General features: G+C 36.1%; 1 non-coding gene across 1 annotated transcript; it reads right to left on the reverse strand.

The window, feature by feature from the left end:
- Positions 1 to 3720: 3720 nt before the first annotated feature.
- Positions 3721 to 3824, reverse strand: LOC112804320 (small nucleolar RNA R71). Its single transcript, XR_003202932.1, has one exon. It is a non-coding gene; the product is annotated as a small nucleolar RNA R71 (small nucleolar RNA).
- Between the last annotated feature and the right edge of the window lie 9355 nt (positions 3825 to 13179).

Genomic DNA, 13179 nt, shown 5'->3' on the forward strand with positions numbered 1-13179 from the left:
TATTTTTGATGAGCGGATAATTTATACGCTTTTTGGCATTGTTTTTAGGTAGTTTTTTGTATGATCTAGTTACTTTTAGGGATGTTTTCATTAGTTTTTATGCTAAATTCACATTTCTGGACTTTACTATGAGTTTGTATGTTTTTCTGTGATTTCAGGTATTTTCTGGCTGAAATTGAGGGACCTAAGCAAAACTCTGATAGGAGGCTTACAAAGGACTGCTGATGTTGTTGGAATCTGACCTCCCTGCACTCGAAATGGATTTTCTGGAGCTACATAACTTCAAATGGCGTGCTCTCAACGGCGTTGGAAAGTAGACATCTAGTGCTTTCCAGCAATAGTTAATAGTCCATACTTTATTCAAGATTTGACGTCGTAAACTGGCGCTCAACGCCAGTTCCATGCTGCATTCTCGAGTCAAACGCCAGAAACACGTCACGAACCAGAGTTAAACGCCCAAAACACGTTACAACTTGGCGTTCAACTCCAAGAGAAGCCTCAGCTCGTGGATAGATCAAGCTCAGCCCAAGCACACACCAAGTGGGCCCTGGAAGTGAATTTAAGCATCAATTACTTACCTCTGTAAACCCGAGTAGCTAGTGTAGTATAAATAGAACTTTTTACTAGTTTTTATAAGTCTTTGATCATTCAGTCTTGTGACCACGTTTGGGGGCTGGCCATTCAGCCATGCCTGGACCTATCACTTATGTATTTTCAACGGCAGAGTTTCTACACACCATAGATTAAGGGTGTGGAGCTCTACTGTACCTCAAGTTTCAATGCAATTACTACTATTTTCTATTCAATTTGATTTATTCCTATTCTAAGATATTCGTTGCACTTCAACTTGATGAATGCGATGATCCGTGACACTCATCATCATTCCCACCTATGAACGCGCGTGACTGACAACCACTTCCGTTCTACCTTAGACCGGGCGCATATCTCTTGGATTCCTCGATCAGAATCTTCGTGGTATATGCTAGAATTGATGGCGGCATTCATGGGAATCCGGAAAGTCTAACCTTGTCTGTGGTATTCCGAGTAGGATTCCGGGATTGAATGACTGTGACGAGCTTCAAACTCCTGAAGGCTGGGCATTAGTGACAGACGCAAAAGAATCACGGGATTCTATTCCAACCTGATTGAGAACTGACAGATGATTAGCCATGCTGTGACAGAGCATTTGGACCATTTTCACTGAGAGGATGGGATGTAGCCATTGACAACGGTGATGCCCTACATACAGCTTGCCATGGAGGAGTAAGAAGGATTGGATGAAAGCAGTAGGAAAGCAGAGACTCAGAAAGGAACAAACATCTCCATACGCTTACCTGAAATTCCCACCATTAATTTACATAAGTATTTATATCCTATTTTATTTATCTTTTAATTATCTAATCCAATCACATTTGAATCAGCCTGACTGAGATCTACAAAATGACCATAGATTGCTTCATACCAACAATCTCTGTGGGATCGACCCTTACTCACGTATGGTATTACTTGGACGACCTAGTTCACTTGCTGGTTAGTTGTGCGGATTTGTGACAAAGTGTAATTTATGTGTGAGAGCTACCAAGTCTTTGGAGGCATTGTTGATGATCACAAAATCCGTGCACCAAGTTTTTGGCGCCGTTGCCGGGGATTGTTCAAGTATGGACAACTGACGGTTCATCTTGTTGCTCAGATTAGGTAATTTTCTTTTTATTTTCTTTTCAAAAAAAGTTTTCAAAAATCTTTCAAAAATTTGTCTTTATTATCATTTTTCTAAAGAATATTTTCGAAAAAATAATAAAAATACAAAAAAAATCATAAAATCATAAAAATAAAAAATATTTTGTGATTCTTGTTTGAGTCTTGTGTTAATTTTTAAGTTTGGTGTCAATCCCATGTTTTGAAAATCTCTTGCATTTTTCGAAAATTCATGCATTCATAGTGTTCTTCATGATCTTCAAGTTGTTCTTGGTAAGTCTTCTTGTTTGATCTTAATGTTTTCTTGTTTTGTGTCTTTCATTGTTTTTCATGTGCATTCTTGCATTCATAGTGTCCATGCATTAAAGATTTCTAAGTTTTGTGTCTTGCATGTTTTTTTTGCATCAAAAATTTTTCAAAAATATGTTCTTGATGTTCATTATGATATTTAAAGTGTTCTTGGTGTTAATCTTGACATTCATAGTGTTCTTGCATGCATCATGAGTTTTGATTCATAATTTTCATGTTGTGAGTCATTTTTGTTGTTTTTCTCTCTCATCATTAAAAATTAAAAAAAATCTTTTCCTTAATTTTCTCATAATTTTCGAAAATTTGAGTTGACTTAGTCAAAAATTTTTAAAATTAGTTGTTTCTTACATGTCAAGTCAAATTTTCAGTTTTAAAAATCCTATCTTTTCAAAACTTTTTCAAATATCAAATCTTTTTCATTTTTATCTTATGATTTTTGAAAATTTAAAAATATTTTTCAAAAATCTTTTTCTTAATTTTATCTTTATTTTAAAAAATTATGCTAACAATTAATGTGATTAATTCAAAAATTTGAAGTTTGTTACTTTCTTGTTAAGAAAGGTTCAAACTTTAAATTCTAGAATCATATCTTTTAGTTTCTTATTAGTCAAGTAATTAATTTTAATTTTAAAAATTAAATCTATCTTATCTTATCTTTTATATCATATCTTTTTCAAAATTTTATCTTTTTCAAAAATTTGATTTTAAAATATCTTATCTAACTTCTTATCTTCTTATCTTTTCAAATTTGATTTTAATATCTTTTTCAACTAACTATTTGACTTCTTGTTTGTTTCTTATCTTTTTCAAAACCACCTAACTACTTCTCCCTCTCTAATTTTTGAAAATATCTCACCTCTTTTTCAAAATTCTTTTTAATTAATTAACTAATTGTTTTAAAATTTTAATTTTAATTCTATCTCATCTTTAATTTTCAAAAATCATTAACTTTTTTTCAAAATTAATTTTCGAATTCTCTCTCTCTCATCTTTTTCTATTTATTTATTTATTTACTAACACTTCTCTTCAGCTGTCTTCATCTCCAATCACTGCTTCTATCCTCACCCTTGTGTTTGGGTTCTTCTTTACTTTTATTCCTTTCTTCTTCTACTAATAATAAGGATCCTCTTTACTGTGACATAGAGGATTCCTTTTCTTTTCTTGTTATCTTCTCTTTCATATGAGCAGGAACAAGGAAAAAGGCATCCTTGTTGAAGTTGATCCAAAACCTGAAAGGACTCTAAAGAGGAAACTAAGAGAAGCTAAATTACAACAATCCAGAGGCAACCTTTCTGAAATTTCGAACAAGAGAAGGAGATGGCAGCCGAACCCAACAACAATATTGGAAAGAGGATGCTTGGTGATTTCACTAAACCAACGTCCAAGTTTGATGGAGGAAGCATCTTAATTCCTGCCATTGGAGCAAACAATTTTGAGCTGAAACTTCAATTAGTTACTTTGATGCAACAGAACTGCAAGTTTCATGGACTTCCATTTGAAGATCCTTATCAGTTTTTAACTGAGTTCTTGAAGATTTGTGAGACTGTCAAGACAAATGGAGTAGATCCTGAAGTCTACAGGCTCATGCTTTTCCCTTTTGCTGTAAGAGACAAAGCTAGAACATGGTTGGACTCACAACCTAAAGATAGCCTGGACTCCTGGGATAAGCTGGTCACGGCCTTCTTGGCTAAGTTCTTTCCTCCTCAAAAGCTGAGCAAGCTTAGAGTGGATGTTCAGACCTTCAAACAAAAAGATGGTGAATCCCTCTATGAAGCTTGGGAAAGATACAAACAGATGACCAAAAGATGTCCTTCTGACATGTTTTCAGAATGGACCATGATAGATATATTCTATTATGGTCTATCTGAGTTCTCTAAGATGTCATTGGACTATTCTGCAGGTGGATCCATTCACCTAAAGAAAACGCCTGCAGAAGCTCAAGAAATTATTGACATGGTTGCAAATAACCAGTTCATGTACACTTCTGAGAAGAATTCTGTGAATAATGGGATGCCTCAAAGGAAGGGAGTTCTTGAAATTGATGCTCTGAATGCCATATTGGCTCAGAACAAAGTGTTGACTCAGCTAATCAACATGATTTCTCAAAGTCTGAATGGATGGAAAAATGCATCCAACAGTACTAAAGAGGCATCTTCCGAAGAAGAAGCTTATGATCCTGAGAACCCTGCAATGGTAGAGGTAAATTACATGGGTAAACCTTATGGAAACACCTATAATTCATCATGGAGAAATCATCCGAATTTCTCATGGAAGGATCAACAAAAGCCTCAACAAGGCTTTAATAATGGTGGAAGAAATAGGCTTAGCAATATTAAGCCTTATCCATCATCTTCTCAGCAACAGACAGAGAATTATGAACAGAATACCTCTAACTTAGCAAATTTAGTCTCTGATCTATCTAAGGCCACTTTAAGTTTCATGAATGAAACAAGGTCCTCCATCAGAAATCTAGAGGCACAAGTGGGCCAGCTGAGTAAGAAAATCACTGAAACCCCTCCTAGTACTCTCCCAAGCAATACTGAAAAAAATCAAAAAAGAGAGTGCAAGGCCATTGATATAATCAATATGGCCGAACCTAGAAAGGAAGAAGAGGACATGAATCCCAATGAGGAAGACCTCATGGGACGTCTCTCAAGCAAGAAGGAGTTCCCTATTGAGGACCTAAAGGAATCTGAGGCTCATATAGAGACCATAAAAATTCCATTAAACCTCCTTCTGCCATTCATGAGCTCTGAAGACTATTCTTCCTCTGAAAAAGATGAAGATGTAACTGAAGAGCAAGTTGCTCAATATCTAGGAGCTATCATGAAGCTAAATGCCATGTTATTTGGTAATGAGAGGAAGCATGAACAGCTTCTCTCAATGCAGAGTCAAACAGAGCCCCCACAGTCAAACTCTAAGTTTGGTGTTGGGAGGCCACAACCAAACTCTAAGTTTGGTGTTGAACCCCCACATTCAAACTCTAAGTTTAGTGTTGGGAGGTCCCAACAATACTCTGAACATCTGTGAAGATCCATGAGAGCTCACTATCAAGCTATTGACATTAAAGAAGCACTTATTGGGAGGCAACCCAATTTTTATTTATCTAATTTTATTTTTCTTTATATTGTTCTTTTATGTTTCATTAGGTTCATGATCATGTGGAGTCACAAAAAATACTAAAATTAAAAACAGAATCAAAAATAGTAGAAGAAAAATCACACCCTAGAGGAAGGACTTACTGACGTTTAAACGCCAGTAAGGAGCATCTGGCTGGCGTTCAACGCCAGAACAGAGCATAGAGCTGGCGCTGAACGCCAGAAACAAGCATGGAACTGGCGTTCAATGCCAGAAACATGCTGCACATGGGCGTTGAATGCCCAGAACATGCATCACCTCGGCGTTTAAACGCCAGAATTTTATGCAAAGGCATTTTACATGCCTAATTGGTGCAGGGATGTAAATCCTTGACACCTCAGGATCTGTGGACCCTACAGGATCATCTCAGGATCTGTGGATCCCACAGGATCTCCACCTACCTCAACTCACCTTCTCCCTTCTTCACCAATCACTTTAATCCCTCTTCCCCATCATCTCTTCACCACTCACATCCATCCATCCTTTCCCACCCAAACCCACCCTACATGGCCGAAACACAAACATCTCTCCCTCTCCCCCATATCTTCTTCTCCTTCTTATATTCTTTCTTCTTTTGCTCGAGGGCAAGCAACATTTTATGTTTGGTGTGGTAAAAGCATAGCTTTTTGTTTTTCCATAACCATTGATGGCACCTAAGGCCAAAGAAACCTCAAAAAAAAGAGAAAAGAAAGAGAAGAGAAAAGAGAAGACAAAAGCTTCCACCTCTGAGTCATAAGAGATGGAGAGATTCATCTCAAGGGTCCATAGCTCAGTAGAATAGCATTTGACTGCACATCAAGAGAGCATGAGGAATTCCCTCATCAAGAAATCCCTGAGATACCTCAGCGGATACATGTCCCTCCACATAATTATTGGAAGCAACTAAGGATAGGAACACTAAAATCACCAGGGATCATGCAACAGAAGCAAGGAAGAGACATAAAGGAGCTCAAAAAGCACCATTGGACCTTCAAAAGGCGCCACCCTCACTAAGGTGGACTCATTCCTTAACTTCCTTGTTCTTATCTCTCTGTTTTTCGGTTTTTTGTTATATGTTTATCTATGTTTTGTGTCTCTACTTCATGATCATTAGTAGTTAGTAACTATGTCTTAAAGTTATGAATAATTCCATGTTTCCTTCACCTCTCTTAAATGAAAAATGTTTTTAAATTCAAAAAGAACAAGAAGTACATGAATTTCGAATTTATCCTTGAATTTAGTTTAATTATATTGATGTGGTGACAATACATTTTGTTTTCTGAATGAATGCTTAAACAGTGCATATTTTTGATCTTGTTGTTTATGAATGTTAAAATTGTTGGCTCTTGAAAGAATGATGAACAAAGAAAAATGTTATTGATAATCTGAAAAATCATGAAATTGATTCTTGTAGCAAGAAAAAGGAGTGAAAAAGCAAAAGCTTGCGAAAAAAAAGAAAAAAATTGGCGAAAAAAAATAGAAAGAAAAAGAAAAAGCAAATAGAAAAAGCCAATAGCCCTTAAAACCAAAAGGCAAGGGTAAAAAGGATCCAAGGCTTTGAGCATCAATGGATAGGAGGGCCCAAGGAAATAAATCCAGGGCCTAAGTGGCTAAACCAAGCTGTCCCTAACCATGTGCTTGTGGCATGTAGGTCCAAGTGAAAAGCTTGAGACTGAGTGGTAAAAGTTGTGATCCAAAGCAAAAAGAGTGTGCTTAAGAGCTCTGGACACATCTAACTGGGGACTCTAGCAAAGCTGAGTCACAATCTGAAAAGGTTTACCCAGTTATGTGTCTGTTGTATTTATGTATACGGTGGTAATACTGGAAAACAAAGTGCTTAGGGCCACGGCCAAGACTCATAAAAGTAGCTGTGATCAAGAATCAACAAACTTAACTAGGAGAATCAATAACACTATCTGAAATTCTGAGTTCCTATAGATGCCAATCATTCTAAACTTCAAAGGAAAAAGTGAGATGCCAAAACTGTTCAGAGGCAAAAAGCTACAAGTCCCGCTCATCTAATTAGAATTAATATTCATTAATATTTTGAGATTTATAGTATATTATCTTCTTTTTATCCTAATTGATTTTCAGTTGCTTGGGGACAAGCAACAATTTAAGTTAGGTGTTGTGATGAGCGGATAATTTATACGCGTTTTGGCATTGTTTTTAGGTAGTTTTTAGTATGATCTAGTTACTTTTAGGGATGTTTTCATTAGTTTTTATGCTTAATTCACATTTCTGGACTTTACTATGAGTTTGTATGTTTTTTTGTGATTTCAGGTATTTTCTGGCTGAAATTGAGGGACCTGAGCGAAACTCTAATAGGAGGCTTACAAAGGACTGCTGATGTTGTTGGAATCTGACCTCCCTGTACTCGAAATGGATTTTCTGGAGCTACAAAACTCCAAATGACGCGCTCTGGACGGCGTTGGAAAGTAAACATCCAGAGCTTTCCAGAAATATATAACAGTTCATACTGTATTCAAGATTTGACGACGTAAACTGGCACTCAACGCTAATTCCATGCTGCATTCTGGAGTCAAATGCCAGAAACACGTCACGAACCAGAGTTGAACGCCCAAAACACATTACAACTTGACGTTCAACTCCAAGAGAAGCCTCAGCTCGTGGATAGATCAGGCTCAGCCCAAGCACACACCAAGTGGGCCCTGGATGTGAATTTATGCATCAATTACTTACCTCTGTAAACCCGAGTAGCTAGTTTAGTATAAGTAGAATTTTTTGCTAGTTTATTAGAAGTCTTTGATCATTCGGTCTTGTGACCACGTTTTGGGGCTGGCCATTCGGCCATGCCTGGACCTATCACTTATGCATTTTCAACAGTGGAGTTTCTACACACCATAGATTAAGGGTGTGGAGCTCTACTGTACCTCACGTTTCAATGCAATTACTACTATTTTCTATTCAATTCGATTTATTCCTATTCTAAGATATTCGTTGCACTTCAACTTCATGAATGTGATGATCTGTGACACTCATCATCATTCTCATCTTCAACTTAATGTAGCTAGTATCACATCAATTGTTTTGTAAACTTAAAATAAAGAAAATAAAAAATGTTTACTAAAACTTGAATCATCACAAACAAATCATTTAGTGCATGTACGTAACCAATTCTTTTAATGTATTTGTCAACCACTGCAAAATATTTATATCAGTCAATTTTTAGTGTACTTGTATATATATGTTATTTCAATTGACCACTTTTTCTTAACATTTAAAAATTAATATACAAATTATAGTTAAACACATGTTGATGCTGATTTTACATTGATTTTTGCAGTAAACCCCTAATTGAAGAGCTGCATCAGTTCTTAGAATTCTAGTTGCCAAAGCTATATGTGAACCCATCAGGTAAACATTTTCCTTCTTGGCCCTGGACATCTAGCTATTTCTTTGGTTGTTGTTATCTGCTTAATCCATGCTAGGATTTTCAGTAAGAATTGAATTCATGCACTTTAACATGTCAATACTTTATAGTAGCATTTAATGATGCATTATTAAGCAAAGTTGCTTTTAGTCTCTATGAATTTGATTGTTTTCCTCCACCTCAAATTGAGAAAGGAGAAAACACTGAATAATAGTAATTTTTTATCATGCTGAAAGTTAAAACATATTGCCTTTTTAACATCTCTATTCATAGTGTTCCTTTTCTACCTAATATTTCTGCGAACCTGCAGTTTTTCTACGAGCCTGCAATTTATCATGGTGTTCCTTTTAACCTACATCTTGCCTTTTCAAACTAATATTTCTGCGAGTCTACAATTTTTTTCTATCTATATTCATGGTGTTCCTTTTGAAATAAACTTTTTTATAGTCAATAGAACGACTTATGTCACTCTTTTTTCAATGATCAAAGCCCTGTAAGTACTTACTTTTGCTTAGAAATTTATGTCTTCACAAAGAAAAAAGATTAATTTTCGTAAACAGCTGAGTTAACTAGTTCATATAGAATCGATTATTATTTTTCAATTGATTATTCTGATTGCCACTTTGATTGAGTTAAATTGTTTATAAAGAATACTGTAAATTTGATACTTTACTCTGTTATAGAGAAAGATTGCTTCAAAGGACTTTAAGAAACATTGGTGGACATTCTAGAACTTGAAGATTGCAATTTGTTGAGCCATGACTCCGTAAGTCATTTTTCTCTTGCATATACTTGTTGGTTTTCATATGTATATTATGACCTTTGTGCAGTTTTTTGTTTTTCATGTTGAATGTCTTTTGATATTTAGTTTACTTTTAGATAAGAAATATAATTGTTTCTTAATTTTAATAATAATATTGTTGTGTGCCTTTTTGATGGATTTATGTACTCAATATGCATGAACATTATTATTTGCATGCTTGGTTAAATAGTAATAACAATATATTAATAATTAGGTTTTTCCAAGACTTAGAAAAAGATTGGATGAGTTTATCGAGAGATAAAGTTGAGTTTAGTAACGGTGTCAATGACTTCTTAGACTTTGCTTATTCTATCGGAAGCCCGCAAGGAGAGGAAATCTTATGCCTTTGTGCAAAGTGTTGTAATTTCTTGTGGCACAAAAGACAAACAATTTATATCCATTTGATTGACTTTGGATTTGTTAATGGTTATACGAGATGGATTCATCATGGGGAAAGTGTAGTCGGCATGGATGTTGATAGCGATAGTGATAGTGAGAGTGAGACTAACTCGTATGACAACATGGACGCCTTGTTAAATGATAGATTTAGGGATGTGGCACAAGCGGAAGGGATAAAAGAAGGTATGAATTAAGATGCAAAGAAATTCTATGATTTGGTTGAAAAGGCTAGCAAAGAACTGTATCCCGGTTGCAAGGGATTTTCTACGTTGTCTTTCACCAACCGACTATACTTGTTAAAGTGTCAACATGGGTGGAGTAATGCCTCTTTTACTTCTCTCTTGGAGTTATTAAAAGAGGCTGTTCCTAACTTAAATATTCATACTTTTTTCAATAAAGCCAAGACTATGGTGAGAGACTTAGGTCTTGACTATAAGAAGATTGACGCATGCCCGAACGATTGCATGCTATATTGGAAAGAGTACGAGAAGGACACATCTTGTCATGAATGTGGCGCTTCTCGTTGGATTGTACATCCTGTAGTTGAAGCAGATGTTTTGCCTTCAAAAAATCTCACAATATTCCTGTGAAGACATTGCGACACTTTCCCCTAATTCCCAGGCTTCAAAGACTATTCATGTGCTCAGCAACAGCTAAAAGCATGAGGTGGCATGACAAAGAACGCAGAAAAGATGACAAGTTAAGGCATCCCGCTGACAGCCAGTCATGGAAGGACTTTGTCAATCGTCATAAGAATTTTGCTCTCGATACCTGTAATGTGAGACTTGGCTTGTCAAGTGACGGATTCAATCCATATTGAACCATGAGCATATCTCATAGCACATGGCCTGTTGTTTTAATGGCTTATAATTTGCCGCCATGGATGTCTATGAAACAGGAATACTTTATGTTGTCGTCGCTAATCCCTAGACCAAAGTCACCGGGAAATGATATAGACATTTACTTGCAACCTTTGATCGAGGAGTTGAAGGAGTTGTGGGAGGTCGGGGTGGAAACATATGATGCATCCAAAAATGAAACCTTCCAAATGGATGCAGCTCTCATGTGGACAATAAGTGATTTTCTGGCTTACGCAATGCTATCTGGTTGGAGTACAAAAGGGAAGCTAGCTTGCCCTTGTTGTAACCATGGGACTTGTTCTAACTATCTTAAATATAGTCGCAAGACATGCTACATGGGTCATCGTGCCTTTTTGCCTGAGGATCATCCATGGAGAGCTAACAAGATATCTTTCAATGGAAAAGTAGAACATAGGCAAGCTCTACCATTATTGTCGGGTACTGAAGCTTTAAGTTAGTTGGAGTATGTGGATAATTCGTTTGGGAAACTAAAACCAAAGAAAGATGGTCCATGGAAGAAGAGGTCAATATTCTTTGATTTACCTTATTGGCAGTATAACACATCACGACACAATTTAGATATGATGCACATAGAAAAGAACATAGTTGATAGTATTCTTGGAACTCTCTTGGATATTTCTGGCAAGACAAAAGATCACACAAATGCTAGATATGACTTGCAAGAAATGGGCATTCGAAAGAACCTTCACCCCAAGAAAACAAATGGTAGGAAAAAGGTGAAGCTGGCAAAGGCATGCTACTCAATGACCAACACTGAAAAGTCGATTTTTTGTGACGTCTTGAAGATAGCAAATTTTCCAGATGGCTCTACTTCAAATATTTCTCGGTGTGTGAACCTTTTGGAGAGAAGAATATCTGGTTATAAGACTCATGATGCTCATTTCATTCTTCACTATTTGTTACAAATTTCTATCAAAGGAATACTTCCAGATCAAGTTGTAGTTCCTTTGATTCGACTTGGCTCATTTTTCCGTCAATTGTGTCAAAAGTCTATCACATTACAAGAGATAGATCAATTAGAAGAGGATATTGTCACAACATTATGCCATTTAGAGAGGATCTTTCCTCCTTCTTTCTTCGACATAATGATTCATTTGCCTATTCATTTGGCTAATGAAGTGAGATTGGGAGGCCCAGTTCAATTTCGGTGGATGTATCCTCCAGAAAGATACATGTGTACTTTGAAGTCCTATGTTCGAAACAGAAGTCATCCTGAAGGATCTATTGCAGAGGCATATTTGGCTAAATAATGTTTGACATTTTGCTCGCTAATAAACCCTATTTGTAGGGCTTATCTTATGCTTGATTTAGGGGATTTTATCACCTTTTACCCACATTTATTCAATGAAATAGCATGGTTTTATAACTTCTCCCTTAATTGTACTTAAGACTGAAAACATGCTTTTTAGGACTCAAAATAGCTAAATTTAATTCACCTTGATTCTAGTAGATGCCTTGATATGTTTGTTAAGTGATTTAAGTTTTAGGAGGCAAAGATTGGATCAAGGGAATGAGGAAAGAAAGCATGAAAAGTTGGAGAACTCATGAAGAAATGAAAGAACCGGAAAGCTGTCAAGCTGACCTCTTCGCACTTAAATGACCATAACTTGAGCTACAGAGGTCCAAATAATGCGGTTTCAGTTGGGTTAGAAAGCTAACATCCGGGGCTTTGAAACGATATAAGATTTGCTATGGTTGAACCGCGCATGGTGACGCGTACGCGCAATTGAGTAGTGTAGATTTACTTTTCTTGCAATTTTACTATGCTTTTCTTTTGTGCCTTCCAAGTGTTTGATGAAATGCTTGGTTGGATTTTAGAGTAGAGTTTTATGTTCTTGGCTTGGAAAGGTAACTTAAGAACTCTTGAGTTACTAATGTCCAAGTGATTGATGATTGGGAGCCATTGACTCTAGTTCTCACTAATTGAATTAGTGAAGAGTTAGGACTTATGGACTAGGATTGATATAGCTCATTTGACTTTCCTTTACTACTAGTTAGAGGATGATTTAATGAGATTAATCCTTGCCAATTCTCATATTATAGTTAGTGATTAGGATAGAGATCCTTGACCACCAACCCTTGCCAAGACCTTTTTAGGCCTTAGTTTACTTTCTTGCCACTTATCTTTCATGCTTCTTATCAAAACCCCAAAAATAACTCACAACCAATAACAAGACACTTTATTGTAAATCCTAGGGAGAACGACCCGAGATTTAAATACTTCGGTTTATAGATTTTAGGGGTTTGTACTTGTGACAAACAAATTTTTGCATGAAAGGATTATTGTTGGTTTAGAGACTATACTTCAACGAGATTTCATTTGTGAAATTCTAAACCGTCAAAAATCCAATCATCAAAATGGCGCCGTTGCCGGGGATTTGCAATGGTGTTATGTTATTGGTTATTGTACATATGTGAATATTGTAAATAGCTTGTCTTTTGCTTGTTTACTAGATTTTGTTAGTTTTATTTTGTCTTTCCATAATGAATTCTCCTTTTGGCTATGAGTTTGGTTCTAGTTTTGTTGTAGGAAATGTGCACCTCAATGATGACACTCATTATGGATGGAACTAACAAAGATG

The sequence above is a fragment of the Arachis hypogaea genome, chromosome 5 (assembly GCF_003086295.3).
Source record: "Arachis hypogaea cultivar Tifrunner chromosome 5, arahy.Tifrunner.gnm2.J5K5, whole genome shotgun sequence".
NCBI classification, from domain to species: Eukaryota; Viridiplantae; Streptophyta; class Magnoliopsida; order Fabales; family Fabaceae; genus Arachis; species Arachis hypogaea.